The 24,123-nt window shown below is 45.8% G+C and overlaps 107 pseudogenes; all 107 read left to right on the top strand.

The window, feature by feature from the left end:
- The first annotated feature begins 18 nt into the window (after positions 1 to 18).
- LOC140100729 (5S ribosomal RNA) lies at positions 19 to 137 on the top strand (annotated as a pseudogene).
- Positions 138 to 400: 263 nt separating this feature from the next.
- On the top strand, positions 401 to 519 carry LOC140092794 (5S ribosomal RNA; annotated as a pseudogene).
- A 70-nt stretch (positions 520 to 589) lies between these two features.
- Positions 590 to 708, top strand: LOC140113212 (5S ribosomal RNA; annotated as a pseudogene).
- A 72-nt stretch (positions 709 to 780) lies between these two features.
- Positions 781 to 899, top strand: LOC140092783 (5S ribosomal RNA; annotated as a pseudogene).
- A 72-nt stretch (positions 900 to 971) lies between these two features.
- On the top strand, positions 972 to 1,090 carry LOC140113445 (5S ribosomal RNA; annotated as a pseudogene).
- Positions 1,091 to 1,542: 452 nt separating this feature from the next.
- LOC140097704 (5S ribosomal RNA) lies at positions 1,543 to 1,661 on the top strand (annotated as a pseudogene).
- Positions 1,662 to 1,731: 70 nt separating this feature from the next.
- On the top strand, positions 1,732 to 1,850 carry LOC140102201 (5S ribosomal RNA; annotated as a pseudogene).
- Positions 1,851 to 1,920: 70 nt separating this feature from the next.
- LOC140099057 (5S ribosomal RNA) lies at positions 1,921 to 2,039 on the top strand (annotated as a pseudogene).
- A 72-nt stretch (positions 2,040 to 2,111) lies between these two features.
- On the top strand, positions 2,112 to 2,230 carry LOC140098536 (5S ribosomal RNA; annotated as a pseudogene).
- A 72-nt stretch (positions 2,231 to 2,302) lies between these two features.
- LOC140092772 (5S ribosomal RNA) lies at positions 2,303 to 2,421 on the top strand (annotated as a pseudogene).
- A 70-nt stretch (positions 2,422 to 2,491) lies between these two features.
- Positions 2,492 to 2,610, top strand: LOC140099046 (5S ribosomal RNA; annotated as a pseudogene).
- Positions 2,611 to 2,682: 72 nt separating this feature from the next.
- Positions 2,683 to 2,801, top strand: LOC140098525 (5S ribosomal RNA; annotated as a pseudogene).
- Positions 2,802 to 2,873: 72 nt separating this feature from the next.
- LOC140092761 (5S ribosomal RNA) lies at positions 2,874 to 2,992 on the top strand (annotated as a pseudogene).
- A 70-nt stretch (positions 2,993 to 3,062) lies between these two features.
- LOC140106290 (5S ribosomal RNA) lies at positions 3,063 to 3,181 on the top strand (annotated as a pseudogene).
- Positions 3,182 to 3,251: 70 nt separating this feature from the next.
- On the top strand, positions 3,252 to 3,370 carry LOC140100331 (5S ribosomal RNA; annotated as a pseudogene).
- Positions 3,371 to 3,442: 72 nt separating this feature from the next.
- LOC140112813 (5S ribosomal RNA) lies at positions 3,443 to 3,561 on the top strand (annotated as a pseudogene).
- A 263-nt stretch (positions 3,562 to 3,824) lies between these two features.
- LOC140092750 (5S ribosomal RNA) lies at positions 3,825 to 3,943 on the top strand (annotated as a pseudogene).
- Positions 3,944 to 4,013: 70 nt separating this feature from the next.
- Positions 4,014 to 4,132, top strand: LOC140112846 (5S ribosomal RNA; annotated as a pseudogene).
- Positions 4,133 to 4,204: 72 nt separating this feature from the next.
- LOC140092739 (5S ribosomal RNA) lies at positions 4,205 to 4,323 on the top strand (annotated as a pseudogene).
- A 72-nt stretch (positions 4,324 to 4,395) lies between these two features.
- On the top strand, positions 4,396 to 4,514 carry LOC140101913 (5S ribosomal RNA; annotated as a pseudogene).
- Positions 4,515 to 4,586: 72 nt separating this feature from the next.
- On the top strand, positions 4,587 to 4,705 carry LOC140095071 (5S ribosomal RNA; annotated as a pseudogene).
- Positions 4,706 to 5,348: 643 nt separating this feature from the next.
- Positions 5,349 to 5,467, top strand: LOC140097693 (5S ribosomal RNA; annotated as a pseudogene).
- Positions 5,468 to 5,537: 70 nt separating this feature from the next.
- Positions 5,538 to 5,656, top strand: LOC140102189 (5S ribosomal RNA; annotated as a pseudogene).
- Positions 5,657 to 5,728: 72 nt separating this feature from the next.
- LOC140092727 (5S ribosomal RNA) lies at positions 5,729 to 5,847 on the top strand (annotated as a pseudogene).
- A 70-nt stretch (positions 5,848 to 5,917) lies between these two features.
- Positions 5,918 to 6,036, top strand: LOC140102068 (5S ribosomal RNA; annotated as a pseudogene).
- Positions 6,037 to 6,106: 70 nt separating this feature from the next.
- LOC140113123 (5S ribosomal RNA) lies at positions 6,107 to 6,225 on the top strand (annotated as a pseudogene).
- Positions 6,226 to 6,295: 70 nt separating this feature from the next.
- Positions 6,296 to 6,414, top strand: LOC140101779 (5S ribosomal RNA; annotated as a pseudogene).
- A 72-nt stretch (positions 6,415 to 6,486) lies between these two features.
- Positions 6,487 to 6,605, top strand: LOC140112743 (5S ribosomal RNA; annotated as a pseudogene).
- A 70-nt stretch (positions 6,606 to 6,675) lies between these two features.
- LOC140093237 (5S ribosomal RNA) lies at positions 6,676 to 6,794 on the top strand (annotated as a pseudogene).
- Positions 6,795 to 6,864: 70 nt separating this feature from the next.
- LOC140108982 (5S ribosomal RNA) lies at positions 6,865 to 6,983 on the top strand (annotated as a pseudogene).
- A 70-nt stretch (positions 6,984 to 7,053) lies between these two features.
- On the top strand, positions 7,054 to 7,172 carry LOC140100718 (5S ribosomal RNA; annotated as a pseudogene).
- Positions 7,173 to 7,435: 263 nt separating this feature from the next.
- Positions 7,436 to 7,554, top strand: LOC140107497 (5S ribosomal RNA; annotated as a pseudogene).
- A 70-nt stretch (positions 7,555 to 7,624) lies between these two features.
- On the top strand, positions 7,625 to 7,743 carry LOC140113211 (5S ribosomal RNA; annotated as a pseudogene).
- Positions 7,744 to 7,815: 72 nt separating this feature from the next.
- Positions 7,816 to 7,934, top strand: LOC140092716 (5S ribosomal RNA; annotated as a pseudogene).
- Positions 7,935 to 8,006: 72 nt separating this feature from the next.
- Positions 8,007 to 8,125, top strand: LOC140101657 (5S ribosomal RNA; annotated as a pseudogene).
- A 72-nt stretch (positions 8,126 to 8,197) lies between these two features.
- LOC140098913 (5S ribosomal RNA) lies at positions 8,198 to 8,316 on the top strand (annotated as a pseudogene).
- A 643-nt stretch (positions 8,317 to 8,959) lies between these two features.
- Positions 8,960 to 9,078, top strand: LOC140097682 (5S ribosomal RNA; annotated as a pseudogene).
- Positions 9,079 to 9,148: 70 nt separating this feature from the next.
- On the top strand, positions 9,149 to 9,267 carry LOC140102178 (5S ribosomal RNA; annotated as a pseudogene).
- Positions 9,268 to 9,337: 70 nt separating this feature from the next.
- Positions 9,338 to 9,456, top strand: LOC140099034 (5S ribosomal RNA; annotated as a pseudogene).
- Positions 9,457 to 9,528: 72 nt separating this feature from the next.
- Positions 9,529 to 9,647, top strand: LOC140092705 (5S ribosomal RNA; annotated as a pseudogene).
- Positions 9,648 to 9,719: 72 nt separating this feature from the next.
- Positions 9,720 to 9,838, top strand: LOC140092694 (5S ribosomal RNA; annotated as a pseudogene).
- Positions 9,839 to 9,908: 70 nt separating this feature from the next.
- LOC140092672 (5S ribosomal RNA) lies at positions 9,909 to 10,027 on the top strand (annotated as a pseudogene).
- A 70-nt stretch (positions 10,028 to 10,097) lies between these two features.
- Positions 10,098 to 10,216, top strand: LOC140113262 (5S ribosomal RNA; annotated as a pseudogene).
- Positions 10,217 to 10,479: 263 nt separating this feature from the next.
- On the top strand, positions 10,480 to 10,598 carry LOC140098935 (5S ribosomal RNA; annotated as a pseudogene).
- A 70-nt stretch (positions 10,599 to 10,668) lies between these two features.
- On the top strand, positions 10,669 to 10,787 carry LOC140105583 (5S ribosomal RNA; annotated as a pseudogene).
- A 70-nt stretch (positions 10,788 to 10,857) lies between these two features.
- LOC140099023 (5S ribosomal RNA) lies at positions 10,858 to 10,976 on the top strand (annotated as a pseudogene).
- Positions 10,977 to 11,048: 72 nt separating this feature from the next.
- Positions 11,049 to 11,167, top strand: LOC140098514 (5S ribosomal RNA; annotated as a pseudogene).
- A 263-nt stretch (positions 11,168 to 11,430) lies between these two features.
- On the top strand, positions 11,431 to 11,549 carry LOC140097006 (5S ribosomal RNA; annotated as a pseudogene).
- Positions 11,550 to 11,621: 72 nt separating this feature from the next.
- Positions 11,622 to 11,740, top strand: LOC140110668 (5S ribosomal RNA; annotated as a pseudogene).
- A 70-nt stretch (positions 11,741 to 11,810) lies between these two features.
- On the top strand, positions 11,811 to 11,929 carry LOC140092661 (5S ribosomal RNA; annotated as a pseudogene).
- Positions 11,930 to 11,999: 70 nt separating this feature from the next.
- Positions 12,000 to 12,118, top strand: LOC140112960 (5S ribosomal RNA; annotated as a pseudogene).
- A 261-nt stretch (positions 12,119 to 12,379) lies between these two features.
- Positions 12,380 to 12,498, top strand: LOC140108877 (5S ribosomal RNA; annotated as a pseudogene).
- A 70-nt stretch (positions 12,499 to 12,568) lies between these two features.
- LOC140092650 (5S ribosomal RNA) lies at positions 12,569 to 12,687 on the top strand (annotated as a pseudogene).
- Positions 12,688 to 12,759: 72 nt separating this feature from the next.
- On the top strand, positions 12,760 to 12,878 carry LOC140092639 (5S ribosomal RNA; annotated as a pseudogene).
- A 72-nt stretch (positions 12,879 to 12,950) lies between these two features.
- On the top strand, positions 12,951 to 13,069 carry LOC140101602 (5S ribosomal RNA; annotated as a pseudogene).
- Positions 13,070 to 13,139: 70 nt separating this feature from the next.
- On the top strand, positions 13,140 to 13,258 carry LOC140108780 (5S ribosomal RNA; annotated as a pseudogene).
- A 70-nt stretch (positions 13,259 to 13,328) lies between these two features.
- On the top strand, positions 13,329 to 13,447 carry LOC140104807 (5S ribosomal RNA; annotated as a pseudogene).
- Positions 13,448 to 13,517: 70 nt separating this feature from the next.
- Positions 13,518 to 13,636, top strand: LOC140100707 (5S ribosomal RNA; annotated as a pseudogene).
- A 72-nt stretch (positions 13,637 to 13,708) lies between these two features.
- Positions 13,709 to 13,827, top strand: LOC140112967 (5S ribosomal RNA; annotated as a pseudogene).
- A 72-nt stretch (positions 13,828 to 13,899) lies between these two features.
- On the top strand, positions 13,900 to 14,018 carry LOC140092628 (5S ribosomal RNA; annotated as a pseudogene).
- A 70-nt stretch (positions 14,019 to 14,088) lies between these two features.
- On the top strand, positions 14,089 to 14,207 carry LOC140112807 (5S ribosomal RNA; annotated as a pseudogene).
- Positions 14,208 to 14,279: 72 nt separating this feature from the next.
- Positions 14,280 to 14,398, top strand: LOC140092617 (5S ribosomal RNA; annotated as a pseudogene).
- A 72-nt stretch (positions 14,399 to 14,470) lies between these two features.
- LOC140098503 (5S ribosomal RNA) lies at positions 14,471 to 14,589 on the top strand (annotated as a pseudogene).
- A 70-nt stretch (positions 14,590 to 14,659) lies between these two features.
- LOC140092606 (5S ribosomal RNA) lies at positions 14,660 to 14,778 on the top strand (annotated as a pseudogene).
- Positions 14,779 to 14,848: 70 nt separating this feature from the next.
- LOC140112959 (5S ribosomal RNA) lies at positions 14,849 to 14,967 on the top strand (annotated as a pseudogene).
- Positions 14,968 to 15,039: 72 nt separating this feature from the next.
- Positions 15,040 to 15,158, top strand: LOC140092595 (5S ribosomal RNA; annotated as a pseudogene).
- A 72-nt stretch (positions 15,159 to 15,230) lies between these two features.
- Positions 15,231 to 15,349, top strand: LOC140098492 (5S ribosomal RNA; annotated as a pseudogene).
- A 70-nt stretch (positions 15,350 to 15,419) lies between these two features.
- Positions 15,420 to 15,538, top strand: LOC140092584 (5S ribosomal RNA; annotated as a pseudogene).
- Positions 15,539 to 15,610: 72 nt separating this feature from the next.
- LOC140098479 (5S ribosomal RNA) lies at positions 15,611 to 15,729 on the top strand (annotated as a pseudogene).
- A 70-nt stretch (positions 15,730 to 15,799) lies between these two features.
- LOC140108699 (5S ribosomal RNA) lies at positions 15,800 to 15,918 on the top strand (annotated as a pseudogene).
- Positions 15,919 to 15,988: 70 nt separating this feature from the next.
- On the top strand, positions 15,989 to 16,107 carry LOC140107486 (5S ribosomal RNA; annotated as a pseudogene).
- A 70-nt stretch (positions 16,108 to 16,177) lies between these two features.
- Positions 16,178 to 16,296, top strand: LOC140112806 (5S ribosomal RNA; annotated as a pseudogene).
- Positions 16,297 to 16,368: 72 nt separating this feature from the next.
- Positions 16,369 to 16,487, top strand: LOC140092573 (5S ribosomal RNA; annotated as a pseudogene).
- A 72-nt stretch (positions 16,488 to 16,559) lies between these two features.
- Positions 16,560 to 16,678, top strand: LOC140108611 (5S ribosomal RNA; annotated as a pseudogene).
- A 72-nt stretch (positions 16,679 to 16,750) lies between these two features.
- LOC140098468 (5S ribosomal RNA) lies at positions 16,751 to 16,869 on the top strand (annotated as a pseudogene).
- A 70-nt stretch (positions 16,870 to 16,939) lies between these two features.
- LOC140092550 (5S ribosomal RNA) lies at positions 16,940 to 17,058 on the top strand (annotated as a pseudogene).
- A 70-nt stretch (positions 17,059 to 17,128) lies between these two features.
- On the top strand, positions 17,129 to 17,247 carry LOC140112958 (5S ribosomal RNA; annotated as a pseudogene).
- Positions 17,248 to 17,508: 261 nt separating this feature from the next.
- LOC140108527 (5S ribosomal RNA) lies at positions 17,509 to 17,627 on the top strand (annotated as a pseudogene).
- Positions 17,628 to 17,697: 70 nt separating this feature from the next.
- Positions 17,698 to 17,816, top strand: LOC140092539 (5S ribosomal RNA; annotated as a pseudogene).
- A 72-nt stretch (positions 17,817 to 17,888) lies between these two features.
- Positions 17,889 to 18,007, top strand: LOC140092528 (5S ribosomal RNA; annotated as a pseudogene).
- A 72-nt stretch (positions 18,008 to 18,079) lies between these two features.
- LOC140110846 (5S ribosomal RNA) lies at positions 18,080 to 18,198 on the top strand (annotated as a pseudogene).
- Positions 18,199 to 18,268: 70 nt separating this feature from the next.
- LOC140108452 (5S ribosomal RNA) lies at positions 18,269 to 18,387 on the top strand (annotated as a pseudogene).
- Positions 18,388 to 18,457: 70 nt separating this feature from the next.
- On the top strand, positions 18,458 to 18,576 carry LOC140104805 (5S ribosomal RNA; annotated as a pseudogene).
- Positions 18,577 to 18,646: 70 nt separating this feature from the next.
- LOC140100696 (5S ribosomal RNA) lies at positions 18,647 to 18,765 on the top strand (annotated as a pseudogene).
- A 72-nt stretch (positions 18,766 to 18,837) lies between these two features.
- LOC140112966 (5S ribosomal RNA) lies at positions 18,838 to 18,956 on the top strand (annotated as a pseudogene).
- Positions 18,957 to 19,028: 72 nt separating this feature from the next.
- LOC140092517 (5S ribosomal RNA) lies at positions 19,029 to 19,147 on the top strand (annotated as a pseudogene).
- A 70-nt stretch (positions 19,148 to 19,217) lies between these two features.
- Positions 19,218 to 19,336, top strand: LOC140112805 (5S ribosomal RNA; annotated as a pseudogene).
- A 72-nt stretch (positions 19,337 to 19,408) lies between these two features.
- Positions 19,409 to 19,527, top strand: LOC140092506 (5S ribosomal RNA; annotated as a pseudogene).
- A 72-nt stretch (positions 19,528 to 19,599) lies between these two features.
- LOC140092495 (5S ribosomal RNA) lies at positions 19,600 to 19,718 on the top strand (annotated as a pseudogene).
- A 72-nt stretch (positions 19,719 to 19,790) lies between these two features.
- Positions 19,791 to 19,909, top strand: LOC140098446 (5S ribosomal RNA; annotated as a pseudogene).
- Positions 19,910 to 19,979: 70 nt separating this feature from the next.
- LOC140108372 (5S ribosomal RNA) lies at positions 19,980 to 20,098 on the top strand (annotated as a pseudogene).
- A 259-nt stretch (positions 20,099 to 20,357) lies between these two features.
- LOC140101668 (5S ribosomal RNA) lies at positions 20,358 to 20,476 on the top strand (annotated as a pseudogene).
- A 263-nt stretch (positions 20,477 to 20,739) lies between these two features.
- LOC140092484 (5S ribosomal RNA) lies at positions 20,740 to 20,858 on the top strand (annotated as a pseudogene).
- A 70-nt stretch (positions 20,859 to 20,928) lies between these two features.
- Positions 20,929 to 21,047, top strand: LOC140112804 (5S ribosomal RNA; annotated as a pseudogene).
- Positions 21,048 to 21,119: 72 nt separating this feature from the next.
- On the top strand, positions 21,120 to 21,238 carry LOC140104400 (5S ribosomal RNA; annotated as a pseudogene).
- A 72-nt stretch (positions 21,239 to 21,310) lies between these two features.
- LOC140101536 (5S ribosomal RNA) lies at positions 21,311 to 21,429 on the top strand (annotated as a pseudogene).
- Positions 21,430 to 21,499: 70 nt separating this feature from the next.
- Positions 21,500 to 21,618, top strand: LOC140095060 (5S ribosomal RNA; annotated as a pseudogene).
- Positions 21,619 to 22,261: 643 nt separating this feature from the next.
- LOC140102167 (5S ribosomal RNA) lies at positions 22,262 to 22,380 on the top strand (annotated as a pseudogene).
- Positions 22,381 to 22,450: 70 nt separating this feature from the next.
- On the top strand, positions 22,451 to 22,569 carry LOC140113004 (5S ribosomal RNA; annotated as a pseudogene).
- Positions 22,570 to 22,641: 72 nt separating this feature from the next.
- LOC140092473 (5S ribosomal RNA) lies at positions 22,642 to 22,760 on the top strand (annotated as a pseudogene).
- Positions 22,761 to 22,830: 70 nt separating this feature from the next.
- On the top strand, positions 22,831 to 22,949 carry LOC140110264 (5S ribosomal RNA; annotated as a pseudogene).
- Positions 22,950 to 23,019: 70 nt separating this feature from the next.
- On the top strand, positions 23,020 to 23,138 carry LOC140092462 (5S ribosomal RNA; annotated as a pseudogene).
- A 70-nt stretch (positions 23,139 to 23,208) lies between these two features.
- On the top strand, positions 23,209 to 23,327 carry LOC140097948 (5S ribosomal RNA; annotated as a pseudogene).
- Positions 23,328 to 23,399: 72 nt separating this feature from the next.
- LOC140106350 (5S ribosomal RNA) lies at positions 23,400 to 23,518 on the top strand (annotated as a pseudogene).
- A 70-nt stretch (positions 23,519 to 23,588) lies between these two features.
- Positions 23,589 to 23,707, top strand: LOC140106351 (5S ribosomal RNA; annotated as a pseudogene).
- Positions 23,708 to 23,779: 72 nt separating this feature from the next.
- LOC140092451 (5S ribosomal RNA) lies at positions 23,780 to 23,898 on the top strand (annotated as a pseudogene).
- Positions 23,899 to 23,968: 70 nt separating this feature from the next.
- On the top strand, positions 23,969 to 24,087 carry LOC140101757 (5S ribosomal RNA; annotated as a pseudogene).
- Positions 24,088 to 24,123: the final 36 nt, after the last annotated feature.

The raw sequence follows: 24,123 nt of genomic DNA, 5'->3' as shown, positions 1-24,123 counted from the left end.
TCAAATTGAACAGCTGCTGTCAACGGCCATTCTAAGCTGAATGTGCCTGCTCTCATCAGATCGCAGCGGCAATGCAGCTTAAGGCTTGGCAAGTACCAGCATGGGAGACTGGCTGGGAATCCCAAGTTCCGTTGACCTTTTTGAACCTGAAAATTGTGTTAGTTTCTCTTTCAAAGATGGTAAAAGAAGGTTCAAATTGAAAAGCTGCTGTCACCGGCCATTCTAAGCTGAATGTGCCTGCTCTCATCAGATCGCAGCGGCAATGCAGCTTTAGGCTTGGCAAGTACCAGCATGGGAGACTGGCTGGGACTCCCAAGTTCCGTTGACCTTTTTGAACCTGAAAATTGTGTTAGTTTCTCTGTCAAAGATGGTAAAAGAAGGTTCAAATTGAACAGCTGCTGTCAACGGCCATTCTAAGCTGAATGTGCCTGCTCTCGTCAGATCGCAGCAGCAATGCAGCTTAAGGCTTGGCAAGTACCAGCATGGGAGACTGGCTGGGAATCCCAAGTTCCGTTGACCTTTTTGAACCTGAATATTGTGTTAGTTTCTCTATGAGATAGTAAAAGAAGGTTCAAATTGAACAGCTGCTGTCAATGGCCATTCTAAGCTGAATGTGCCTGCTCTCGTCAGATCGCAGCAGCAATGCAGCTTATGGCTTGGCAATTACCGGAATGGGAGACTGGCTGGGAATCCCAAGTTCCGTTGACCTTTTTGAACCTGAAAATTGTATTAGTTTCTCTGTCAAAGATGGTAAAAGAAGGTTCAAATTGAACAGCTGCTGTCAACGGCCATTCTAAGCTGAATGTGCCTGCTCTCGTCAGATCGCAGCAGCAATGCAGCTTAAGGCTTGGCAAGTACCAGCATGGGAGACTGGCTGGGAATCCCAAGTTCCGTTGACCTTTTTGAACCTGAAAATTGTGTTAGTATCTCTGTCAAAGATGGTAAAAAAAGGTTCAAATTGAACAGCTGCTGTCAACGGCCATTCTAAGCTGAATGTGCCTGCTCTCATCAGATCGCAGCAGCAATGCAGCTTAAGGCTTGGCAAGTACCAGCATGGGAGACTGGCTGGGAATCCCAAGTCCCGTTGACCTTTTTGAACCTGAAAATTGTGTTAGTTTCCCTGTCAAAGATAGTAAAAGAAGGTTCAAATTGAACAGCTGCTTTCAACGGCCATTCTAAGCTGAATGTGCCTGCTCTCGTCAGATTGCAGCAGCAATGCAGCTTAAGGCTTGGCAAGTACCAGCATGGGAGACTGGCTGCGAATCCCAAGTTCCGTTGACCTTTTTGAACCTGAAAATTGTGTTAGTTTCTCTTTCAAAGATGGTAAAAGAAGGTTCAAATTGAAAAGCTGCTGTCACCGGCCATTCTAAGCTGAATGTGCCTGCTCTCGTCAGATCGCAGCAGCAATGCAGCTTAAGGCTTGTCAAGTACCAGCATGGGAGACTGGCTTGGAATCCCAAGTTCCGTTGCCCTTTTTAAACCTGAAAATTGTGTTAGTTTCTCTATGAGATAGTAAAAGAAGGTTCAAATTGAACAGCTGCTGTCAACGGCCATTCTAAGCTGAATGTGCCTGCTCTCATCAGGTCGCAGCAGCAATGCAGCTTAAGGCTTGGCAAGTACCAGCATGGGAGACTGGCTGGGAATCCCAAGTTCCGTTGACCTTTTTGAACCTGAAAATTGTGTTAGTTTCTCTATAAGATAGTAAAAGAAGGTTCAAATTGAACAGCTGCTGTCAACGGCCATTCTAAGCTGAATGTGCCTGCTCTCGTCAGATCGCAGCAGCAATGTAGCTTAAGGCTTGGCAAGTACCAGCATGGGAGACTGGCTGGGAATCCCAAGTTCCGTTGACCTTTTTGAACCTGAAAATTGTGTTAGTTTCTCTATGAGATAGTAAAAGAAGGTTCAAATTGAACAGCTGCTGTCAACGGCCATTCTAAGCTGAATGTGCCTGCTCTCGTCAGATCGCAGCAGCAATGCAGCTTAAGGCTTGGCAAGTACCAGCATGGGAGACTGGCTGGGAATCCCAAGTTCCGTTGATCTTTTTGAACCTGAAAATTGTGTTAGTTTCTCTGTCAAAGATGGTAAAAGAAGGTTCAAATTGAACAGCTGCTGTCAACGGCCATTCTAAGCTGAATGTGCCTGCTCTCGTCAGATCGCAGCAGCAATGCAGTTTAAGGCTTGGCAAGTACCAGCATGGGAGACTGGCTGGGAATCCCAAGTTCCGTTGACCTTTTTGAACCTGAAAATTGTGTTAGTTTCTCTGTCAAAGATGGTAAAAGAAGGTTCAAATTGAACAGCTGCTGTCAACGGCCATTCTAAGCTGAATGTGCCTGCTCTCGTCAGATCGCAGCAGCAATGCAGCTTAAGGCTTGGCAAGTACCAGCATGGGAGACTGGCTGGGAATCCCAAGTTCCGTTGACCTTTTTGAACCTGAAAATTGTGTTAGTTTCTCTATGAGATAGTAAAAGAAGGTTCAAATTGAACAGCTGCTGTCAACGGCCATTCTAAGCTGAATGTGCCTGCTCTCGTCAGATCGCAGCAGCAATGCAGCTTAAGGCTTGGCAAGTACCAGCATGGGAGACTGGCTGGGAATCCCAAGTTCCGTTGATCTTTTTGAACCTGAAAATTGTGTTAGTTTCTCTGTCAAAGATGGTAAAAGAAGGTTCAAATTGAACAGCTGCTGTCAACGGCCATTCTAAGCTGAATGTGCCTGCTCTCGTCAGATCGCAGCAGCAATGCAGTTTAAGGCTTGGCAAGTACCAGCATGGGAGACTGGCTGGGAATCCCAAGTTCCGTTGACCTTTTTGAACCTGAAAATTGTGTTAGTTTCTCTGTCAAAGATGGTAAAAGAAGGTTCAAATTGAACAGCTGCTGTCAACGGCCATTCTAAGCTGAATGTGCCTGCTCTCGTCAGATCGCAGCAGCAATGCAGCTTAAGGCTTGGCAAGTACCAGCATGGGAGACTGGCTGGGAATCCCAAGTTCCGTTGACCTTTTTGAACCTGAAAATTGTGTTAGTTTCTCTATGAGATAGTAAAAGAAGGTTCAAATTGAACAGCTGCTGTCAACGGCCATTCTAAGCTGAATGTGCCTGCTCTTGTCAGATCGCAGCAGCAATGCAGCTTAAGGCTTGGCAAGTACCAGCATGGGAGACTGGCTGGGAATCCCAAGTTCCGTTGACCTTTTTGAACCTGAAAATTGTGTTAGTTTCTCTATGAAATAGTAAAAGAAGGTTCAAATTGAACAGCTGCTGTCAACGGCCATTCTAAGCTGAATGTGCCTGCTCTCATCAGATCGCAGCAGCAATGCAGCTTCAGGTTTGGCAAGTACCAGCATGGGAGACTGGCTGGGAATTCCAAGTTCCGTTGACCTTTTTGAACCTGAAAATTGTGTTAGTTTCTCTGTCAAAGATGGTAAAAGAAGGTTCAAATTGAACAGCTGCTGTCAACGGCCATTCTAAGCTGCATGGGCCTGCTCTCATCAGATCGCAGCGGCAATGCAGCTTAAGGCTTGGCAAGTACCAGCATGGGAGACTGGCTGGGAATCCCAAGTTCCGTTGACCTTTTTGAACCTGAAAATTGTGTTAGTTTCTCTTTCAAAGATGGTAAAAGAAGGTTCAAATTGAAAAGCTGCTGTCACCGGCCATTCTAAGCTGAATGTGCCTGCTCTCATCAGATCGCAGCGGCAATGCAGCTTTAGGCTTGGCAAGTACCAGCATGGGAGACTGGCTGGGACTCCCAAGTTCCGTTGACCTTTTTGAACCTGAAAATTGTGTTAGTTTCTCTGTCAAAGATGGTAAAAGAAGGTTCAAATTGAACAGCTGCTGTCAACGGCCATTCTAAGCTGAATGTGCCTGCTCTCGTCAGATCGCAGCAGCAATGCAGCTTAAGGCTTGGCAAGTACCAGCATGGGAGACTGGCTGGGAATCCCAAGTTCCGTTGACCTTTTTGAACCTGAATATTGTGTTAGTTTCTCTATGAGATAGTAAAAGAAGGTTCAAATTGAACAGCTGCTGTCAACGGCCATTCTAAGCTGAATGTGCCTGCTCTCGTCAGATCGCAGCAGCAATGCAGCTTATGGCTTGGCAATTACCGGAATGGGAGACTGGCTGGGAATCCCAAGTTCCGTTGACCTTTTTGAACCTGAAAATTGTATTAGTTTCTCTGTCAAAGATGGTAAAAGAAGGTTCAAATTGAACAGCTGCTGTCAACGGCCATTCTAAGCTGAATGTGCCTGCTCTCGTCAGATCGCAGCAGCAATGCAGCTTAAGGCTTGGCAAGTACCAGCATGGGAGACTGGCTGGGAATCCCAAGTTCCGTTGACCTTTTTGAACCTGAAAATTGTGTTAGTATCTCTGTCAAAGATGGTAAAAAAAGGTTCAAATTGAACAGCTGCTGTCAACGGCCATTCTAAGCTGAATGTGCCTGCTCTCATCAGATCGCAGCAGCAATGCAGCTTAAGGCTTGGCAAGTACCAGCATGGGAGACTGGCTGGGAATCCCAAGTTCCGTTGACCTTTTTGAACCTGAAAATTCTGTTAGTTTCTCTGTCAAAGATGGTAAAAGAAGGTTCAAATTGAACAGCTGCTGTCAACGGCCATTCTAAGCTGAATGTGCCTGCTCTCGTCAGATCGCAGCAGCAATGCAGCTTAAGGCTTGGCAAGTACCAGCATGGGAGACTGGCTGGGAATCCCAAGTCCCGTTGACCTTTTTGAACCTGAAAATTGTGTTAGTTTCCCTGTCAAAGATAGTAAAAGAAGGTTCAAATTGAACAGCTGCTTTCAACGGCCATTCTAAGCTGAATGTGCCTGCTCTCGTCAGATTGCAGCAGCAATGCAGCTTAAGGCTTGGCAAGTACCAGCATGGGAGACTGGCTGCGAATCCCAAGTTCCGTTGACCTTTTTGAACCTGAAAATTGTGTTAGTTTCTCTTTCAAAGAAGGTAAAAGAAGGTTCAAATTGAAAAGCTGCTGTCACCGGCCATTCTAAGCTGAATGTTCCTGCTCTCGTCAGAACGCAGCAGCAATGCAGCTTAACTCTTGGCAAGTACCAGCATGGGAGACTGGCTGCGAATCCCAAGTTCCGTTGAACTTTTTGAACCTGAAAATTGTGTTAGTTTCTCTTTCAAAGATGGTAAAAGAAGGTTCAAATTGAAAAGCTGCTGTCACCGGCCATTCTAAGCTGAATGTGCCTGCTCTCGTCAGATCGCAGCAGCAATGCAGCTTAAGGCTTGTCAAGTACCAGCATGGGAGACTGGCTTGGAATCCCAAGTTCCGTTGCCCTTTTTAAACCTGAAAATTGTGTTAGTTTCTCTATGAGATAGTAAAAGAAGGTTCAAATTGAACAGCTGCTGTCAACGGCCATTCTAAGCTGAATGTGCCTGCTCTCATCAGGTCGCAGCAGCAATGCAGCTTAAGGCTTGGCAAGTACCAGCATGGGAGACTGGCTGGGAATCCCAAGTTCCGTTGACCTTTTTGAACCTGAAAATTGTGTTAGTTTCTCTATGAGATAGTAAAAGAAGGTTCAAATTGAACAGCTGCTGTCAACGGCCATTCTAAGCTGAATGTGCCTGCTCTCGTCAGATCGCAGCAGCAATGTAGCTTAAGGCTTGGCAAGTACCAGCATGGGAGACTGGCTGGGAATCCCAAGTTCCGTTGACCTTTTTGAACCTGAAAATTGTGTTAGTTTCTCTGTCAAAGATGGTAAAAGAAGGTTCAAATTGAACAGCTGCTGTCAACGGCCATTCTAAGCTGAATGTGCCTGCTCTCGTCAGATCGCAGCAGCAATGCAGCTTAAGGCTTGGCAAGTACCAGCATGGGAGACTGGCTGGGAATCCCAAGTTCCGTTGACCTTTTTGAACCTGAAAATTGTGTTAGTTTCTCTATGAGATAGTAAAAGAAGGTTCAAATTGAACAGCTGCTCTCAACGGCCATTCTAAGCTGAATGTGCCTGCTCTCATCAGATCGCAGCAGCAATGCAGCTTAAGGCTTGGCAAGTACCAGCATGGGAGACTGGCTGGGAATCCCAAGTTCCGTTGACCTTTTTGAACCTGAAAGTTGTGTTAGTTTCTCTATGAGATAGTAAAAGAAGGTTCAAATTGAACAGCTGCTGTCAACGGCCATTCTAAGCTGAATGTGCCTGCTCTCGCCAGATCGCAGCAGCAATGCAGCTTAAGGCTTGGCAAGTACCAGAATGGGAGACTGGCTGGGAATCCCAATTTCCGTTGACCTTTTTGAACCTGAAAATTGTGTTAGTTTCTCTATGAGATAGTAAAAGAAGGTTCAAATTGAACAGCTGCTGTCAACGGCCATTCTAAGCTGAATGTGCCTGCTCTCATCAGATCGCAGCAGCAATGCAGCTTAAGGCTTGGCAAGTACCAGCATGGGAGACTGGCTGGGAATCCCAAGTTCCGTTGACCTTTTTGAACCTGAAAATTGTGTTAGTTTCTCTGTCAAAGATGGTAAAAGAAGGTTCAAATTGAACAGCTGCTGTCAACGGCCATTCTAAGCTGAATGTGCCTGCTCTCGTCAGATTGCAGCAGCAATGCAGCTTATGGCTTGGCAAGTACCAGCATGGGAGACTGGCTGGGAATCCCAAGTTCCGTTGACCTTTTTGAACCTGAAAATTGTGTTAGTTTCTCTATGAGATAGTAAAAGAAGGTTCAAATTGAACAGCTGCTGTCAACGGCCATTCTAAGCTGAATGTGCCTGCTCTCGTCAGATCGCAGAAGCAATGCAGCTTAAGGCTTGGCAAGTACCAGAATGGGAGACTGGCTGGGAATCCCAAGTTCCGTTGACCTTTTTGAACCTGAAAATTGTGTTAGTTTCTCTATGAGATAGTAAAAGAAGGTTCAAATTGAACAGCTGCTGTCAACGGCCATTCTAAGCTGAATGTGCCTGCTCTCGTCAGATCGCAGCAGCAATGCAGCTTAAGGCTTGGCAAGTACCAGAATGGGAGACTGGCTGGGAATCCCAAGTTCCGTTGACCTTTTTGAACCTGAAAATTGTGTTAGTTTCTCTATGAGATAGTAAAAGAAGGTTCAAATTGAACAGCTGCTGTCAACGGCCATTCTAAGCTGAATGTGCCTGCTCTCATCAGATCGCAGCGGCAATGCAGCTTAAGGCTTGGCAAGTACCAGCATGGGAGACTGGCTGGGAATCCCAAGTTCCGTTGACCTTTTTGAACCTGAAAAATGTGTTAGTTTCTCTTTCAAAGATGGTAAAAGAAGGTTCAAATTGAAAAGCTGCTGTCACCGGCCATTCTAAGCTGAATGTGCCTGCTCTCATCAGATCGCAGCGGCAATGCAGCTTTAGGCTTGGCAAGTACCAGCATGGGAGACTGGCTGGGACTCCCAAGTTCCGTTGACCTTTTTGAACCTGAAAATTGTGTTAGTTTCTCTGTCAAAGATGGTAAAAGAAGGTTCAAATTGAACAGCTGCTGTCAACGGCCATTCTAAGCTGAATGTGCCTGCTCTCGGCAGATCGCAGCAGCAATGCAGCTTAAGGCTTGGCAAGTACCAGCATGGGAGACTGGCTGGGAATCCCAAGTTCCGTTGACCTTTTTGAACCTGAATATTGTGTTAGTTTCTCTATGAGATAGTAAAAGAAGGTTCAAATTGAACAGCTGCTGTCAATGGCCATTCTAAGCTGAATGTGCCTGCTCTCGTCAGATCGCAGCAGCAATGCAGCTTATGGCTTGGCAATTACCGGAATGGGAGACTGGCTGGGAATCCCAAGTTCCGTTGACCTTTTTGAACCTGAAAATTGTATTAGTTTCTCTGTCAAAGATGGTAAAAGAAGGTTCAAATTGAACAGCTGCTGTCAACGGCCATTCTAAGCTGAATGTGCCTGCTCTCGTCAGATCGCAGCAGCAATGCAGCTTAAGGCTTGGCAAGTACCAGCATGGGAGACTGGCTGGGAATCCCAAGTTCCGTTGACCTTTTTGAACCTGAAAATTGTGTTAGTATCTCTGTCAAAGATGGTAAAAAAAGGTTCAAATTGAACAGCTGCTGTCAACGGCCATTCTAAGCTGAATGTGCCTGCTCTCATCAGATCGCAGCAGCAATGCAGCTTAAGGCTTGGCAAGTACCAGCATGGGAGACTGGCTGGGAATCCCAAGTTCCGTTGACCTTTTTGAACCTGAAAATTGTGTTAGTTTCTCTGTCAAAGTTGGTAAAAGAAGGTTCAAATTGAACAGCTGCTGTCAATGGCCATTCTAAGCTGAATGTGCCTGCTCTCGTCAGATCGCAGCAGCAATGCAGCTTAAGGCTTGGCAAGTACCAGCATGGGAGACTGGCTGGGAATCCCAAGTCCCGTTGACCTTTTTGAACCTGAAAATTGTGTTAGTTTCCCTGTCAAAGATAGTAAAAGAAGGTTCAAATTGAACAGCTGCTTTCAACGGCCATTCTAAGCTGAATGTGCCTGCTCTCGTCAGATTGCAGCAGCAATGCAGCTTAAGGCTTGGCAAGTACCAGCATGGGAGACTGGCTGCGAATCCCAAGTTCCGTTGACCTTTTTGAACCTGAAAATTGTGTTAGTTTCTCTTTCAAAGATGGTAAAAGAAGGTTCAAATTGAAAAGCTGCTGTCACCGGCCATTCTAAGCTGAATGTGCCTGCTCTCGTCAGAACGCAGCAGCAATGCAGCTTAACTCTTGGCAAGTACCAGAATGGGAGACTGGCTGCGAATCCCAATTTCCGTTGACCTTTTTGAACCTGAAAATTGTGTTAGTTTCTCTTTCAAAGATGGTAAAAGAAGGTTCAAATTGAAAAGCTGCTGTCACCGGCCATTCTAAGCTGAATGTGCCTGCTCTCGTCAGATCGCAGCAGCAATGCAGCTTAAGGCTTGTCAAGTACCAGCATGGGAGACTGGCTTGGAATCCCAAGTTCCGTTGCCCTTTTTAAACCTGAAAATTGTGTTAGTTTCTCTATGAGATAGTAAAAGAAGGTTCAAATTGAACAGCTGCTGTCAACGGCCATTCTAAGCTGAATGTGCCTGCTCTCATCAGGTCGCAGCAGCAATGCAGCTTAAGGCTTGGCAAGTACCAGCATGGGAGACTGGCTGGGAATCCCAAGTTCCGTTGACCTTTTTGAACCTGAAAATTGTGTTAGTTTCTCTATAAGATAGTAAAAGAAGGTTCAAATTGAACAGCTGCTGTCAACGGCCATTCTAAGCTGAATGTGCCTGCTCTCGTCAGATCGCAGCAGCAATGTAGCTTAAGGCTTGGCAAGTACCAGCATGGGAGACTGGCTGGGAATCCCAAGTTCCGTTGACCTTTTTGAACCTGAAAATTGTGTTAGTTTCTCTATGAGATAGTAAAAGAAGGTTCAAATTGAACAGCTGCTGTCAACGGCCATTCTAAGCTGAATGTGCCTGCTCTCGTCAGATCGCAGCAGCAATGCAGCTTAAGGCTTGGCAAGTACCAGCATGGGAGACTGGCTGGGAATCCCAAGTTCCGTTGATCTTTTTGAACCTGAAAATTGTGTTAGTTTCTCTGTCAAAGATGGTAAAAGAGGGTTCAAATTGAACAGCTGCTGTCAACGGCCATTCTAAGCTGAATGTGCCTGCTCTCGTCAGATCGCAGCAGCAATGCAGCTTAAGGCTTGGCAAGTACCAGCATGGGAGACTGGCTGGGAATCCCAAGTTCCGTTGACCTTTTTGAACCTGAAAATTGTGTTAGTTTCTCTGTCAAAGATGGTAAAAGAAGGTTCAAATTGAACAGCTGCTGTCAACGGCCATTCTAAGCTGAATGTGCCTGCTCTCGTCAGATCGCAGCAGCAATGCAGCTTAAGGCTTGGCAAGTACCAGCATGGGAGACTGGCTGGGAATCCCAAGTTCCGTTGACCTTTTTGAACCTGAAAATTGTGTTAGTTTCTCTATGAGATAGTAAAAGAAGGTTCAAATTGAACAGCTGCTGTCAACGGCCATTCTAAGCTGAATGTGCCTGCTCTCGTCAGATCGCAGCAGCAATGCAGCTTAAGGCTTGGCAAGTACCAGCATGGGAGACTGGCTGGGAATCCCAAGTTCCGTTGACCTTTTTGAACCTGAAAATTGTGTTAGTTTCTCTATGAGATAGTAAAAGAAGGTTCAAATTGAACAGCTGCTGTCAACGGCCATTCTAAGCTGAATGTGCCTGCTCTCATCAGATCGCAGCAGCAATGCAGCTTCAGGCTTGGCAAGTACCAGCATGGGAGACTGGCTGGGAATTCCAAGTTCCGTTGACCTTTTTGAACCTGAAAATTGTGTTAGTTTCTCTGTCAAAGATGGTAAAAGAAGGTTCAAATTGAACAGCTGCTGTCAACGGCCATTCTAAGCTGCATGGGCCTGCTCTCGTCAGATCGCAGCAGCAATGCAGCTTAAGGCTTGGCAAGTACCAGCATGGGAGACTGGCTGGGAATCCCAAGTTACAATGACCTTTTTGAACCTGAAAATTGTGTTAGATTCTCTGTCAAAGATGGTAAAAGAAGGTTCAAATTGAACAGCTGCTGTCAACGGCCATTCTAAGCTGAATGTGCCTGCTCTCGTCAGATCGCAGCAGTAATGCAGCTTAAGGCTTGGCAAGTACCAGCATGGGAGACTGGCTTGGAATCCCAAGTTCCGTTGACCTTTTTGAACCTGAAAATTGTATTAGTTTCTCTATGAGATAGTAAAAGAAGGTTCAAATTGAACAGCTGCTGTCAACGGCCATTCTAAGCTGAATGTGCCTGCTCTCGTCAGATCGCAGCAGCAATGCAGCTTAAGGCTTGGCAAGTACCAGCATGGGAGACTGGCTGGGAATCCCAAGTTCCATTGACCTTTTTGAACCTGAAAATTGTGTTAGTTTCTCTATGAGATAGTAAAAGAAGGTTCAAATTGAACAGCTGCTGTCAACGGCCATTCTAAGCTGAATGTGCCTGCTCTCGTCAGATCGCAGCAGCAATGCAGCTTAAGGCTTGGCAAGTACCAGCATGGGAGACTGGCTGGGAATCCCAAGTTCCGTTGATCTTTTTGAACCTGAAAATTGTGTTAGTTTCTCTGTCAAAGATGGTAAAAGAAGGTTCAAATTGAACAGCTGCTGTCAACGGCCATTCTAAGCTGAATGTGCCTGCTCTCGTCAGATCGCAGCAGCAATGCAGTTTAAGGCTTGGCAAGTACCAGCATGGGAGACTGGCTGGGAATCCCAAGTTCCGTTGACCTTTTTGAACCTGAAAATTGTGTTAGTTTCTCTGTCAAAGATGGTAAAAGAAGGTTCAAATTGAACAGCTGCTGTCAACGGCCATTCTAAGCTGAATGGGCCTGCTCTCGTCAGATCGCAGCAGCAATGCAGCTTAAGGCTTGGCAAGTACCAGCATGGGAGACTGGCTGGGAATCCCAAGTTACAATGACCTTTTTGAACCTGAAAATTGTGTTAGATTCTCTGTCAAAGATGGTAAAAGAAGGTTCAAATTGAACAGCTGCTGTCAACGGCCATTCTAAGCTGAATGTGCCTGCTCTCGTCAGATCGCAGCAGTAATGCAGCTTAAGGCTTGGCAAGTACCAGCATGGGAGACTGGCTGGGAATCCCAAGTTCCGTTGATCTTTTTGAACCTGAAAATTGTGTTAGTTTCTCTGTCAAAGATGGTAAAAGAAGGTTCAAATTGAACAGCTGCTGTCAACGGCCATTCTAAGCTGAATGTGCCTGCTCTCGTCAGATCGCAGCAGCAATGCAGTTTAAGGCTTGGCAAGTACCAGCATGGGAGACTGGCTGGGAATCCCAAGTTCCATTGACCTTTTTGAACCTGAAAATTGTGTTAGTTTCTCTATGAGATAGTAAAAGAAGGTTCAAATTGAACAGCTGCTGTCAACGGCCATTCTAAGCTGAATGTGCCTGCTCTCGTCAGATCGCAGCAGCAATGCAGCTTAAGGCTTGGCAAGTACCAGCATGGGAGACTGGCTGGGAATCCCAAGTTCCGTTGACCTTTTTGAACCTGAAAATTGTGTTAGTTTCTCTATAAGATGGTAAAAGAAGGTTCAAATTGAAAAGCTGCTGTCAACGGCCATTCTAAGCTGAATGTGCCTGCTCTCGTCAGATCGCAGCAGCAATGCAGCTTATGGCTTGGCAAGTACCAGCATGGGAGACTGGCTGGGAATCCCAAGTTCTGTTAACCTTTTTGAACCTGAAAATTGTATTAGTTTCTCTGTCAAAGATGGTAAAAGAAGGTTCAAATTGAACAGCTGCTGTCAACGGCCATTCTAAGCTGAATGTGCCTGCTCTCGTCAGATCGCAGCAGCAATGCAGCTTAAGGCTTGGCAAGTACCAGCATGGGAGACTGGCTGGGAATCCCAAGTTACAATGACCTTTTTGAACCTGAAAATTGTGTTAGTTTCTCTATGAGATAGTAAAAGAAGGTTCAAATTGCACAGCTGCTGTCAACGGCCATTCTAAGCTGAATGTGCCTGCTCTCGTCAGATCGCAGCAGCAATGCAGCTTAAGGCTTGGCAAGTACCAGAATGGGAGACTGGCTGGGAATCCCAAGTTCCGTTGACCTTTTTGAACCTGAAAATTGTGTTAGTTTCTCTATGAGATAGGAAAAGAAGGTTCAAATTGCACAGCTGCTGTCAACGGCCATTCTAAGCTGAATGTGCCTGCTCTCGTCAGATCGCAGCAGCAATGCAGCTTAAGGCTTGGCAAGTACCAGCATGGGAGACTGGCTGGGAATCCCAAGTTCCGTTGACCTTTTTGAACCTGAAAATTGTGTTAGTATCTCTGTCAAAGATGGTAAAAAAAGGTTCAAATTGAACAGCTGCTGTCAACGGCCATTCTAAGCTGAATGTGCCTGCTCTCGTCAGATCGCAGCAGCAATGCAGCTTAAGGCTTGGCAAGTACCAGCATGGGAGACTGGCTGGGAATCCCAAGTTCCGTTGACCTTTTTGAACCTGAAAATTGTATTAGTTTCTCTGTCAAAGATGGTAAAAGAAGGTTCAAATTGAACAGCTGCTGTCAACGGCCATTCTAAGCTGAATGTGCCTGCTCTCGTCAGATCGCAGCAGCAATGCAGTTTAAGGCTTGGCAAGTACCAGCATGGGAGACTGGCTGGGAATCCCAAGTTCTGTTGACCTTTTTGAACCTGAAAATTGTGTTAGTTTCTCTATGAGATAGTAAAAGAAGGTTCAAATTGCACAGCTGCTGTCAACGGCCATTCTAAGCTGAATGTGCCTGCTCTCGTCAGATCGCAGCAGCAATGCAGCTTAAGGCTTGGCAAGTACCAGAATGGGAGACTGGCTGGGAATCCCAAGTTCCGTTGACCTTTTTGAACCTGAAAATTGTGTTAGTTTCTCTATGAGATAGTAAAAGAAGGTTCAAATTGAACAGCTGCTGTCAACGGCCATTCTAAGCTGAATGTGCCTGCTCTCGGCAGATCGCAGCAGCAATGCAGCTTAAGGCTTGGCAAGTACCAGAATGGGAGACTGGCTGGGAATCCCAAGTTCCGTTGACCTTTTTGAACCTGAAAATTGTGTTAGTTTCTCTATGAGATAGTAAAAGAAGGTTCAAATTGAAAAGCTGCTGTCAACGGCCATTCTAAGCTGAATGTGCCTGCTCTCATCAGATCGCAGCGGCAATGCAGCTTAAGGCTTGGCAAGTACCAGCATGGGAGACTGGCTGGGAATCCCAAGTTCCGTTGACCTTTTTGAACCTGAAAATTGTGTTAGTTTCTCTTTCAAAGATGGTAAAAGAAGGTTCAAATTGAAAAGCTGCTGTCACCGGCCATTCTAAGCTGAATGTGCCTGCTCTCATCAGATCGCAGCGGCAATGCAGCTTAAGGCTTGGCAAGTACCAGCATGGGAGACTGGCTGGGAATCCCAAGTTCCGTTGACCTTTTTGAACCTGAAAATTGTGTTAGTTTCTCTGTCAAAGATGGTAAAAGAAGGTTCAAATTGAACAGCTGCTGTCAACGGCCATTCTAAGCTGAATGTGCCTGCTCTCGTCAGATCGCAGCAGCAATGCAGCTTAAGGCTTGGCAAGTACCAGCATGGGAGACTGGCTGGGAATCCCAAGTTCCGTTGACCTTTTTGAACCTGAATATTGTGTTAGTTTCTCTATGAGATAGTAAAAGAAGGTTCAAATTGAACAGCTGCTGTCAACAGCCATTCTAAGCTGAATGTGCCTGCTCTCGTCAGATCGCAGCAGCAATGCAGCTTATGGCTTGGCAAGTACCGGAATGGGAGACTGGCTGGGAATCCCAAGTTCCGTTGACCTTTTTGAACCTGAAAATTGTATTAGTTTCTCTGTCAAAGATGGTAAAAGAAGGTTCAAATTGAACAGCTGCTGTCAACGGCCATTCTAAGCTGAATGTGCCTGCTCTCGTCAGATCGCAGCAGCAATGCAGCTTAAGGCTTGGCAAGTACCAGCATGGGAGACTGGCTGGGAATCCCAAGTTCCGTTGACCTTTTTGAACCTGAAAATTGTGTTAGTATCTCTGTCAAAGATGGTAAAAAAAGGTTCAAATTGAACAGCTGCTGTCAACGGCCATTCTAAGCTGAATGTGCCTGCTCTCGTCAGATCGCAGCAGCAATGCAGTTTAAGGCTTGGCAAGTACCAGCATGGGAGACTGGCTGGGAATCCCAAGTTCCGTTGACCTTTTTGAACCTGAAAATTGTGTTAGTTTCTCTATGAGATAGTAAAAGAAGGTTCAAATTGAACAGCTGCTGTCAACGGCCATTCTAAGCTGAATGTGCCTGCTCTCGTCAGATCGCAGCAGCAATGCAGCTTAAGGCTTGGCAAGTACCAGCATGGGAGACTGGCTGGGAATCCCAAGTTCCGTTGACCTTTTTGAACCTGAAAATTGTGTTAGTTTCTCTATAAGATAGTAAAAGAAGGTTCAAATTGAAAAGCTGCTGTCAACGGCCATTCTAAGCTGAATGTGCCTGCTCTCGTCAGATCGCAGCAGCAATGCAGCTTATGGCTTGGCAAGTACCAGCATGGGAGACTGGCTGGGAATCCCAAGTTCTGTTAACCTTTTTGAACCTGAAAATTGTATTAGTTTCTCTGTCAAAGATGGTAAAAGAAGGTTCAAATTGAACAGCTGCTGTCAACGGCCATTCTAAGCTGAATGTGCCTGCTCTCGTCAGATCGCAGCAGCAATGCAGCTTAAGGCTTGGCAAGTACCAGCATGGGAGACTGGCTGGGAATCCCAAGTTCCGTTGACCTTTTTGAACCTGAAAATTGTATTAGTTTCTCTGTCAAAGATGGTAAAAGAAGGTTCAAATTGAACAGCTGCTGTCAACGGCCATTCTAAGCTGAATGTGCCTGCTCTCGTCAGATCGCAGCAGCAATGCAGTTTAAGGCTTGGCAAGTACCAGCATGGGAGACTGGCTGGGAATCCCAAGTTCCGTTGACCTTTTTGAACCTGAAAATTGTGTTAGTTTCTCTATGAGATAGTAAAAGAAGGTTCAAATTGCACAGCTGCTGTCAACGGCCATTCTAAGCTGAATGTGCCTGCTCTCGTCAGATCGCAGCAGCAATGCAGCTTAAGGCTTGGCAAGTACCAGCATGGGAGACTGGCTGGGAATCCCAAGTTCCGTTGACCTTTTTGAACCTGAAAATTGTATTAGTTTCTCTGTCAAAGATGGTAAAAGAAGGTTCAAATTGAACAGCTGCTGTCAACGGCCATTCTAAGCTGAATGTGCCTGCTCTCGTCAGATCGCAGCAGCAATGCAGTTTAAGGCTTGGCAAGTACCAGCATGGGAGACTGGCTGGGAATCCCAAGTTCCGTTGACCTTTTTGAACCTGAAAATTGTGTTAGTTTCTCTATGAGATAGTAAAAGAAGGTTCAAATTGCACAGCTGCTGTCAACGGCCATTCTAAGCTGAATGTGCCTGCTCTCGTCAGATCGCAGCAGCAATGCAGCTTAAGGCTTGGCAAGTACCAGAATGGGAGACTGGCTGGGAATCCCAAGTTCCGTTGACCTTTTTGAACCTGAAAATTGTGTTAGTTTCTCTATGAGATAGTAAAAGAAGGTTCAAATTGAACAGCTGCTGTCAACGGCCATTCTAAGCTGAATGTGCCTGCTCTCGGCAGATCGCAGCAGCAATGCAGCTTAAGGCTTGGCAAGTACCAGCATGGGAGACTGGCTGGGAATCCCAAGTTCCGTTGACCTTTTTGAACCTGAATATTGTGTTAGTTTCTCTATGAGATAGTAAAAGAAGGTTCAAATTGAACAGCTGCTGTCAACAGCCATTCTAAGCTGAATGTGCCTGCTCTCGTCAGATCGCAGCAGCAATGCAGCTTATGGCTTGGCAAGTACCGGAATGGGAGACTGGCTGGGAATCCCAAGTTCCGTTGACCTTTTTGAACCTGAAAATTGTATTAGTTTCTCTGTCAAAGATGGTAAAAGAAGGTTCAAATTGAACAGCTGCTGTCAACGGCCATTCTAAGCTGAATGTGCCTGCTCTCGTCAGATCGCAGCAGCAATGCAGCTTAAGGCTTGGCAAGTACCAGCATGGGAGACTGGCTGGGAATCCCAAGTTCCGTTGACCTTTTTGAACCTGAAAATTGTGTTAGTATCTCTGTCAAAGATGGTAAAAAAAGGTTCAAATTGAACAGCTGCTGTCAACGGCCATTCTAAGCTGAATGTGCCTGCTCTCGTCAGATCGCAGCAGCAATGCAGCTTAAGGCTTGGCAAGTACCAGAATGGGAGACTGGCTGGGAATCCCAAGTTCCGTTGACCTTTTTGAACCTGAAAATTGTATTAGTTTCTCTGTCAAAGATGGTAAAAGAAGGTTCAAATTGAACAGCTGCTGTCAACGGCCATTCTAAGCTGAATGTGCCTGCTCTCGTCAGATCGCAGCAGCAATGCAGTTTAAGGCTTGGCAAGTACCAGCATGGGAGACTGGCTGGGAATCCCAAGTTCCGTTGACCTTTTTGAACCTGAAAATTGTGTTAGTTTCTCTATGAGATAGTAAAAGAAGGTTCAAATTGAACAGCTGCTGTCAACGGCCATTCTAAGCTGAATGTGCCTGCTCTCGTCAGATCGCAGCAGCAATGCAGCTTAAGGCTTGGCAAGTACCAGCATGGGAGACTGGCTGGGAATCCCAAGTTCCGTTGACCTTTTTGAACCTGAAAATTGTGTTAGTTTCTCTATAAGATAGTAAAAGAAGGTTCAAATTGAAAAGCTGCTGTCAACGGCCATTCTAAGCTGAATGTGCCTGCTCTCGTCAGATCGCAGCAGCAATGCAGCTTATGGCTTGGCAAGTACCAGCATGGGAGACTGGCTGGGAATCCCAAGTTCTGTTAACCTTTTTGAACCTGAAAATTGTATTAGTTTCTCTGTCAAAGATGGTAAAAGAAGGTTCAAATTGAACAGCTGCTGTCAACGGCCATTCTAAGCTGAATGTGCCTGCTCTCGTCAGATCGCAGCAGCAATGCAGCTTAAGGCTTGGCAAGTACCAGCATGGGAGACTGGCTGGGAATCCCAAGTTACAATGACCTTTTTGAACCTGAAAATTGTGTTAGTTTCTCTATGAGATAGTAAAAGAAGGTTCAAATTGCACAGCTGCTGTCAACGGCCATTCTAAGCTGAATGTGCCTGCTCTCGTCAGATCGCAGCAGCAATGCAGCTTAAGGCTTGGCAAGTACCAGAATGGGAGACTGGCTGGGAATCCCAAGTTCCGTTGACCTTTTTGAACCTGAAAATTGTGTTAGTTTCTCTATGAGATAGTAAAAGAAGGTTCAAATTGCACAGCTGCTGTCAACGGCCATTCTAAGCTGAATGTGCCTGCTCTCGTCAGATCGCAGCAGCAATGCAGCTTAAGGCTTGGCAAGTACCAGCATGGGAGACTGGCTGGGAATCCCAAGTTCCGTTGACCTTTTTGAACCTGAAAATTGTGTTAGTATCTCTGTCAAAGATGGTAAAAAAAGGTTCAAATTGAACAGCTGCTGTCAACGGCCATTCTAAGCTGAATGTGCCTGCTCTCGTCAGATCGCAGCAGCAATGCAGCTTAAGGCTTGGCAAGTACCAGCATGGGAGACTGGCTGGGAATCCCAAGTTCCGTTGACCTTTTTGAACCTGAAAATTGTATTAGTTTCTCTGTCAAAGATGGTAAAAGAAGGTTCAAATTGAACAGCTGCTGTCAACGGCCATTCTAAGCTGAATGTGCCTGCTCTCGTCAGATCGCAGCAGCAATGCAGTTTAAGGCTTGGCACGTACCAGCATGGGAGACTGGCTGGGAATCCCAAGTTCTGTTGACCTTTTTGAACCTGAAAATTGTGTTAGTTTCTCTATGAGATAGTAAAAGAAGGTTCAAATTGCACAGCTGCTGTCAACGGCCATTCTAAGCTGAATGTGCCTGCTCTCGTCAGATCGCAGCAGCAATGCAGCTTAAGGCTTGGCAAGTACCAGAATGGGAGACTGGCTGGGAATCCCAAGTTCCGTTGACCTTTTTGAACCTGAAAATTGTGTTAGTTTCTCTATGAGATAGTAAAAGAAGGTTCAAATTGAACAGCTGCTGTCAACGGCCATTCTAAGCTGAATGTGCCTGCTCTCGGCAGATCGCAGCAGCAATGCAGCTTAAGGCTTGGCAAGTACCAGAATGGGAGACTGGCTGGGAATCCCAAGTTCCGTTGACCTTTTTGAACCTGAAAATTGTGTTAGTTTCTCTATGAGATAGTAAAAGAAGGTTCAAATTGAAAAGCTGCTGTCAACGGCCATTCTAAGCTGAATGTGCCTGCTCTCATCAGATCGCAGCGGCAATGCAGCTTAAGGCTTGGCAAGTACCAGCATGGGAGACTGGCTGGGAATCCCAAGTTCCGTTGACCTTTTTGAACCTGAAAATTGTGTTAGTTTCTCTTTCAAAGATGGTAAAAGAAGGTTCAAATTGAAAAGCTGCTGTCACCGGCCATTCTAAGCTGAATGTGCCTGCTCTCATCAGATCGCAGCGGCAATGCAGCTTAAGGCTTGGCAAGTACCAGCATGGGAGACTGGCTGGGAATCCCAAGTTCCGTTGACCTTTTTGAACCTGAAAATTGTGTTAGTTTCTCTGTCAAAGATGGTAAAAGAAGGTTCAAATTGAACAGCTGCTGTCAACGGCCATTCTAAGCTGAATGTGCCTGCTCTCGTCAGATCGCAGCAGCAATGCAGCTTAAGGCTTGGCAAGTACCAGCATGGGAGACTGGCTGGGAATCCCAAGTTCCGTTGACCTTTTTGAACCTGAATATTGTGTTAGTTTCTCTATGAGATAGTAAAAGAAGGTTCAAATTGAACAGCTGCTGTCAACAGCCATTCTAAGCTGAATGTGCCTGCTCTCGTCAGATCGCAGCAGCAATGCAGCTTATGGCTTGGCAAGTACCGGAATGGGAGACTGGCTGGGAATCCCAAGTTCCGTTGACCTTTTTGAACCTGAAAATTGTATTAGTTTCTCTGTCAAAGATGGTAAAAGAAGGTTCAAATTGAACAGCTGCTGTCAACGGCCATTCTAAGCTGAATGTGCCTGCTCTCGTCAGATCGCAGCAGCAATGCAGCTTAAGGCTTGGCAAGTACCAGCATGGGAGACTGGCTGGGAATCCCAAGTTCCGTTGACCTTTTTGAACCTGAAAATTGTGTTAGTATCTCTGTCAAAGATGGTAAAAAAAGGTTCAAATTGAACAGCTGCTGTCAACGGCCATTCTAAGCTGAATGTGCCTGCTCTCGTCAGATCGCAGCAGCAATGCAGCTTAAGGCTTGGCAAGTACCAGCATGGGAGACTGGCTGGGAATCCCAAGTTCCGTTGACCTTTTTGAACCTGAAAATTGTATTAGTTTCTCTGTCAAAGATGGTAAAAGAAGGTTCAAATTGAACAGCTGCTGTCAACGGCCATTCTAAGCTGAATGTGCCTGCTCTCGTCAGATCGCAGCAGCAATGCAGTTTAAGGCTTGGCAAGTACCAGCATGGGAGACTGGCTGGGAATCCCAAGTTCCGTTGACCTTTTTGAACCTGAAAATTGTGTTAGTTTCTCTATGAGATAGTAAAAGAAGGTTCAAATTGAACAGCTGCTGTCAACGGCCATTCTAAGCTGAATGTGCCTGCTCTCGTCAGATCGCAGCAGCAATGCAGCTTAAGGCTTGGCAAGTACCAGAATGGGAGACTGGCTGGGAATCCCAAGTTCCGTTGACCTTTTTGAACCTGAAAATTGTGTTAGTTTCTCTATGAGATAGTAAAAGAAGGTTCAAATTGAACAGCTGCTGTCAACGGCCATTCTAAGCTGAATGTGCCTCCTCTCGGCAGATCGCAGCAGCAATGCAGCTTAAGGCTTGGCAAGTACCAGAATGGGAGACTGGCTGGGAATCCCAAGTTCCGTTGACCTTTTTGAACCTGAAAATTGTGTTAGTTTCTCTATGAGATAGTAAAAGAAGGTTCAAATTGAAAAGCTGCTGTCAACGGCCATTCTAAGCTGAATGTGCCTGCTCTCATCAGATCGCAGTGGCAATGCAGCTTAAGGCTTGGCAAGTACCAGCATGGGAGACTGGCTGGGAATCCCAAGTTCCGTTGACCTTTTTGAACCTGAAAATTGTGTTAGTTTCTCTTTCAAAGATGGTAAAAGAAGGTTCAAATTGAAAAGCTGCTGTCACCGGCCATTCTAAGCTGAATGTGCCTGCTCTCATCAGATCGCAGCGGCAATGCAGCTTAAGGCTTGGCAAGTACCAGCATGGGAGTCTGGCTGGGAATCCCAAGTTCCGTTGACCTTTTTGAACCTGAAAATTGTGTTAGTTTCTCTGTCAAAGATGGTAAAAGAAGGTTCAAATTGAACAGCTGCTGTCAACGGCCATTCTAAGCTGAATGTGCCTGCTCTCGTCAGATCGCAGCAGCAATGCAGCTTAAGGCTTGGCAAGTACCAGCATGGGAGACTGGCTGGGAATCCCAAGTTCCGTTGACCTTTTTGAACCTGAATATTGTGTTAGTTTCTCTATGAGATAGTAAAAGAAGGTTCAAATTGAACAGCTGCTGTCAACAGCCATTCTAAGCTGAATGTGCCTGCTCTCGTCAGATCGCAGCAGCAATGCAGCTTATGGCTTGGCAAGTACCGGAATGGGAGACTGGCTGGGAATCCCAAGTTCCGTTGACCTTTTTGAACCTGAAAATTGTATTAGTTTCTCTGTCAAAGATGGTAAAAGAAGGTTCAAATTGAACAGCTGCTGTCAACGGCCATTCTAAGCTGAATGTGCCTGCTCTCGTCAGATTGCAGCAGCAATGCAGCTTAAGGCTTGGCAAGTACCAGCATGGGAGACTGGCTGGGAATCCCAAGTTCCGTTGACCTTTTTGAACCTGAAAATTGTGTTAGTATCTCTGTCAAAGATGGTAAAAAAAGGTTCAAATTGAACAGCTGCTGTCAACGGCCATTCTAAGCTGAATGTGCCTGCTCTCATCAGATCGCAGCAGCAATGCAGCTTAAGGCTTGGCAAGTACCAGCATGGGAGACTGGCTGGGAATCCCAAGTTCCGTTGACCTTTTTGAACCTGAAAATCGTGTTAGTTTCTCTATGAGATAGTAAAAGAAGGTTCAAATTGAACAGCTGCTGTCAACGGCCATTCTAAGCTGAATGTGCCTGCTCTCGTCAGATCGCAGCAGCAATGCAGCTTAAGGCTTGGCAAGTACCAGCATGGGAGACTGGCTGGGAATCCCAAGTCCCGTTGACCTTTTTGAACCTGAAAATTGTGTTAGTTTCCCTGTCAAAGATAGTAAAAGAAGGTTCAAATTGAACAGCTGCTTTCAACGGCCATTCTAAGCTGAATGTGCCTGCTCTCGTCAGATTGCAGCAGCAATGCAGCTTAAGGCTTGGCAAGTACCAGCATGGGAGACTGGCTGCGAATCCCAAGTTCCGTTGACCTTTTTGAACCTGAAAATTGTGTTAGTTTCTCTTTCAAAGATGGTAAAAGAAGGTTCAAATTGAAAAGCTGCTGTCACCGGCCATTCTAAGCTGAATGTGCCTGCTCTCGTCAGAACGCAGCAGCAATGCAGCTTAACTCTTGGCAAGTACCAGCATGGGAGACTGGCTGCGAATCCCAAGTTCCGTTGACCTTTTTGAACCTGAAAATTGTGTTAGTTTCTCTTTCAAAGATGGTAAAAGAAGGTTCAAATTGAAAAGCTGCTGTCACCGGCCATTCTAAGCTGAATGTGCCTGCTCTCGTCAGATCGCAGCAGCAATGCAGCTTAAGGCTTGTCAAGTACCAGCATGGGAGACTGGCTTGGAATCCCAAGTTCCGTTGCCCTTTTTAAACCTGAAAATTGTGTTAGTTTCTCTATGAGATAGTAAAAGAAGGTTCAAATTGAACAGCTGCTGTCAACGGCCATTCTAAGCTGAATGTGCCTGCTCTCGTCAGATCGCAGCAGCAATGTAGCTTAAGGCTTGGCAAGTACCAGCATGGGAGACTGGCTGGGAATCCCAAGTTCCGTTGACCTTTTTGAACCTGAAAATTGTGTTAGTTTCTCTATGAGATAGTAAAAGAAGGTTCAAATTGAACAGCTGCTGTCAACGGCCATTCTAAGCTGAATGTGCCTGCACTCGTCAGATCGCAGCAGCAATGCAGCTTAAGGCTTGGCAAGTACCAGCATGGGAGACTAGCTGGGAATCCCAAGTTCCATTGACATTTTTGAACCTGAAAATTGTGTTAGTTTCTCTGTCAAAGATGGTAAAAGAAGGTTCAAATTGAACAGCTGCTGTCAACGGCCATTCTAAGCTGAATGTGCCTGCTCTCGTCAGATCGCAGCAGCAATGCAGCTTAAGGCTTGGCAAGTACCAGCATGGGAGACTGGCTGGGAATCCCAAGTTCCGTTGACCTTTTTGAACCTGAAAATTGTGTTAGTTTCTCTATGAGATAGTAAAAGAAGGTTCAAATTGAACAGCTGCTGTCAACGGCCATTCTAAGCTGAATGTGCCTGCTCTCGTCAGATCGCAGCAGCAATGCAGCTTAATGCTTGGCAAGTACCAGCATGGGAGACTGGCTGGGAATCCCAAGTTCCGTTGACCTTTTTGAACCTGAAAATTGTGTTAGTTTCTCTATGAGATAGTAAAAGAAGGTTCAAATTGAATAGCTGCTGTCAACGGCCATTCTAAGCTGAATGTGCCTGCTCTCGTCAGATCGCAGCAGCAATGCAGCTTAAGGCTTGGCAAGTACCAGCATGGGAGACTGGCTGGGAATCCCAAGTTCCGTTGACCTTTTTGAACCTGAAAATTGTGTTAGTTTCTCTATGAGATAGTAAAAGAAGGTTCAAATTGAACAGCTGCTGTCAACGGCCATTCTAAGCTGAATGTGCCTGCTCTCGTCAGATCGCAGCAGCAATGTAGCTTAAGGCTTGGCAAGTACCAGAATGGGAGACTGGCTGGGAATCCCAAGTTCCGTTGACCTTTTTGAACCTGAAAATTCTGTTAGTTTCTCTGTCAAAGATGGTAAAAGAAGGTTCAAATTGAACAGCCGTTGTCAACGGCCATTCTAAGCTGAATGTGCCTGCTCTCGTCAGATCGCAGCCGCAATGCAGCTTAAGGCTTGGCAAGTACCAGCATGGGAGACTGGCTGGGAATCCCAAGTTCCGTTGACATTTTTGAACCTGAAAATTGTGTTAGTTTCTCTATGAGATAGTAAAAGAAGGTTCAAATTGAACAGCTGCTGTCAGCGGCCATTCTAAGCTGAATGTGCCTGCTCTCGTCAGATCGCAGCAGCAATGCAGCTTAAGGCTTGGCAAGTACCAGCATGGGAGACTGTCTGGGAATCCCAAGTTCCATTGACCTTTTTGAACCTGAAAATTGTGTTAGTTTCTCTGTCAAAGATGGTAAAAGAAGGTTCAAATTGAACAGCTGCTGTCAACGGCCATTCTAAGCTGAATGTGCCTGCTCTCGTCAGATCGCAGCAGCAATGCAGCTTAAGGCTTGGCAAGTACCAGCATGGGAGACTGGCTGGGAATCCCAAGTTCCGTTGACCTTTTTGAACCTGAAAATTGTGTTAGTTTCTCTATGAGATAGTAAAAGAAGGTTCAAATTGAACAGCTGCTGTCAACGGCCATTCTAAGCTGAATGTGCCTGCTCTCGTCAGATCGCAGCAGCAATGCAGCTTATGGCTTGGCAAGTACCGGAATGGGAGACTGGCTGGGAATCCCAAGTTCCGTTGACCTTTTTGAACCTGAAAATTGTATTAGTTTCTCTGTCA

This window comes from Engystomops pustulosus, chromosome 1 (genome assembly GCF_040894005.1).
Source record: "Engystomops pustulosus chromosome 1, aEngPut4.maternal, whole genome shotgun sequence".
Classification (NCBI taxonomy): domain Eukaryota; kingdom Metazoa; phylum Chordata; class Amphibia; order Anura; family Leptodactylidae; genus Engystomops; species Engystomops pustulosus.
Note: the sequence above shows the minus strand (reverse complement) of the source record. Positions and strands in the feature narration are given on the sequence as shown.